Source organism: Marmota monax, unplaced genomic scaffold, assembly GCF_021218885.2.
Source record: "Marmota monax isolate L192 unplaced genomic scaffold, Marmota_monax_Labrador192_F-V1.1 WCK01_AAM20220418_F8-fsc00033, whole genome shotgun sequence".
In the NCBI taxonomy this organism is placed as follows: domain Eukaryota; kingdom Metazoa; phylum Chordata; class Mammalia; order Rodentia; family Sciuridae; genus Marmota; species Marmota monax.
In genome coordinates this window covers 13,370,046-13,373,967 of record NW_026694282.1, presented here as the reverse complement: position 1 = coordinate 13,373,967, position 3,922 = coordinate 13,370,046, and positions in this window count along the sequence as shown.

The window sequence follows — 3,922 nt, the reverse complement described above, 5'->3', positions numbered from 1 at the left end:
TACAAGGCATCCTATCAGAGTTCAACCTTATTTATTTCTGACAAGACAAACACCCAGAAATAAAGGACATCTTTTTTTATGCCTTCTGAATCTGTCAATTCTATTACCTCTGTGTCAGGAGCATAAATGATTGGGAACTTCATTCTGTGTGTGACACTCAGAGGTTGGTACAGTCAGGGAATACAAAATGAACCTGGAGCAAGATGGTGAATTGCCAGCTACTTAAACTGAGGGTGTAGGCGACCTCTTCAGAAGAGGGGAGGTATGAAATACAAAGATCTCTGCACTGAAAGGATCGAGATTTAGATTCTGACCCACAATGTGAACCTGAAGCAAATTGCATTACCTTTCCAGGTCTTAGCTTCTTTCTATAAATAATGAAGTACATCAGTTAGGTATATGTCTTCTGCAAGTGATAGAAACTCAATTTAAAATCCTTTAAATGAAAAAAATAAATTTATTATTCCACATAATCCAAATTTCTAGGAAGTAAACCTGAGAAAAGACCAGATATAGATGTTTGAGGGATACAAGAGTCAACTGTTCCTCTTTACTCCGTATCTCTCTGTTCCTTTCTCTTGACTCACTCTCAAAGAGACCTTCATCAAGGGAAGACAAAGAAGGCCCAGCACTACAGATTCTATGGAAATTCACAATTAAAGAATTCTATGAACAGTTGTATGTCTACAAATTGGATAGCATAGATAAAATGGACCAATTCCTTGAAAGAGAGTCTGTCTTCTTGTGTGACAAAGCTCACACAAAAAGATATAGACAATCTGAATAGACCTAAATATACTAAAGAAATGGAATCAATAATTACCTAATTGCCTTCCAAAATAGAGAGCATCAGGTCCAAATTACTGGTGAATTCTACCCAATATTTAAGATATAGCAACATTCTTTCAGATTCTATAAGCAGAGAAAAATGCTTCCTCACTTATTCTATGAATCTAGTTGTCACCTTAATACTAAAACCAGACAAAGACATTACAATAAAAGAAAACCACAGATCAATATCTCTTAGGAACATCAATGCAAAAATTCTCAACAATAATAGCAAATCAAATTCAATTGTGTTTAAAAATAATCAAACACCATGACTATGTGAAATTTTTCCTAGATATAACAACGATGGTTCAACATTCAAGTTAATTGACATAATCATCATACCAATAACAAAATAAGAAAAATGCAGGATCATATAAATAAATTCAGAAAAAGCATTTGACCAAATCCAACACTTATTCATAAAATTTTCAGTACACTAGGAATAGATGGAATCTTCCTCAACTTAATAAAGAATATTCACATATAAATTACAGCTGACATCACAATTAGTCACCCTCCATAAGGTGCCTGCCTATTAAGAGGATCACTTTGAGGGTTAGGATTTCCCAACATAATTTGGGGGAGACAAACATTCAGATTATAGCTGTTGTCAAGAAGTCAATTCTTCCCAGCTCAATCTATAGATTCAATGCCATTCCAAACAAAATTCCAGCAAGTTGTATTATGGATATTGATAAATTGATTCTAAAGTTTATAAACAGAGGCAAAAATATCTAGAATGGCTAACACAATATAGAAAGAGAAGAACAAACATGGAGGGCAGATAATACCTGACTCCAAGACTTACTATAAAACTATAGTAATCAAGGCAGCATGGCATTTTGAATGAATAGACAAATACATCAATGGGACAAAATACAGAGTACAGAAATAGACTAATATAAATATAGTTAACTGATCTTTGACAAAGGAGCAAAAACAATACAATGGAGAAAAGACAGCCTTTTCCACAAATTGTTCTGGAACAACTGGATATCCATGAGGAAAAAAAAATATAGACACACAGACTATTTACCTTTCATAAATATTAATTCAGAGTGTGTTGGAGACCTAAAAATAAAATGCAAAACTATAAAAACACATAGAAAGACAACATAGGAAAAACTATAGAGAACCTTGGGTTTAGCAATGACTTTTTAGATGCAACACCAAAGATCCATGAAAGAATGAATTAACAAATTGACTTCATTGAAATTTAAACTTTCTTCTCTACTAAGAAGACAGTGTCAAGTAAATCAAAAAATAGACTAGAAGAAAAAAATTGCAAAATATATATCAAACAACTGTTACCCAAACTACATAAAGAACTCTTAAAAATCAACAATAGGAACCAAACAATCTATTTTTAAAATAGGGCACAAACCTCAAAAGCCTCAAGAGAGACCCCACTAAAGACTATAGACAGATGACAGGCAAGTATATAAAAGGGTGCTCCACATCACCTGGCAAAGGCAAATTAAAACAACAGGGAGATACTACTGTACACCTATTAGAAAGAGCCAAATCCACCACACCAACACCACCAAATGTTGGCAAGAATGAGAGAAACAACAGGAACTCTCATCCATTGCTGCTGGGAAAACAAAAGGGTACAGTCACTTGGGAAGACAGTTGGGCAGTTTCTTACAAAACTGAACGTCTTCTTGCCATATGATTCAGCAATTTCACTCCTTGATATTCATCAAAGGAGTTGAAAATTTCCATTTACACAAGAACCTGCTGGTATTTACAGCAGCTTCATTTATATTTGCCCAAAATTGGAGGATACCAAGTTGAACTTCGGCCAATGGATGGATAAGTAAAACATGGTTATCAAACAGTGGAGTGTCATTTAATTCTAAAAAGAAACGAACTATAAGAAATGAAAAGACATGGGGGAAATCTGAATACATATCTCTAAGTGAAAACTAATCAGCAAGGGGCTACATGCTATATGGTTCCTATTATGTAACACTTTGGAGAAGGTGAAACTATGGAGACAATAAAAGGGTGAGTGCTGGCAGGAGTTCAGGGGTAAGAAAAGCGAATAGGTGGAACAGAGAGGATTCTCAGGGCAGTGTAACGACTATGTGTAATGTCATTACACATTGTCCAAACCCATAGAATGTAAAAGAGCAGGAGTAAAGCCTAATTGCTGGGTGATAGTGATGTGTTTATGTACATTCATCAATTGTAACAAATGTCACAACCTGATGGGGGATTTTGATATTAAGGAAATCTCAGTATGTGTGAGGGAAGAGGATATGTGGGAAAGCTTTATATTTAAGACTCAATGTTGTTATATCTTAAAATACTTTAAAAACAACAAAGATAGCTCCAGCTTGCTACCTCCTCGGATCCCAAACCCCTAATCTCTGCCTGGCAGTGTATGTGCCAATCTCAGAATTCATAATGGAAGTGGTTTTTGATCCATAATTGCATCTTAATTTATGTAGCCTTTAAGGTTTAGCCTCATTTGTTTTATACTTAAAGTTCAGAAAAATTTCTCTGTTAGCCACTCCCCACTACCACAAATATTTTAACAGTATTTGGTACTTGGTGTGATTATCTGAATGGTTTCAATTTTAGGACTATTGAAAGAATGTCCTTGGTCCATGGAGTGAAGCTGCACTTCTTGACCAATAGCAAAAGCAGTTATGAAAAAAAAAATGATTAAAAATATAATTTTCTCTTCTAGTAAATGTTACTGAGGATAAAAGGATAAATGTAAAATGATGTAGTGGTCACAATAACAATAGCCTAACATAAAGTTTGAAAGCCCCAAGAATGTGTTATTGCTCTGGGAAGGTGAGCATCTTTTTCAAATAAGAGCATTTTGAAAGTGAATAGACAGGTTTAGAACAGCACTACAGCTGAAGGTGAATCAGAAGTCTCTCCCACTTTTTAATGCAGTAATTGAGACTCAGATTGGTTGAAGATTTTCCAAAGGCTTTGCTATGAACATGGGTTAAAGCCAAGATCAGAATAAAGTTCCTCCTTCTACTTTTCTTTCAATCCAAGTATTATAATAATAAAAATTCCAATTATATCCCAGTTCATATTTTTGCATAGCCCCTACTGATAGTGCAAA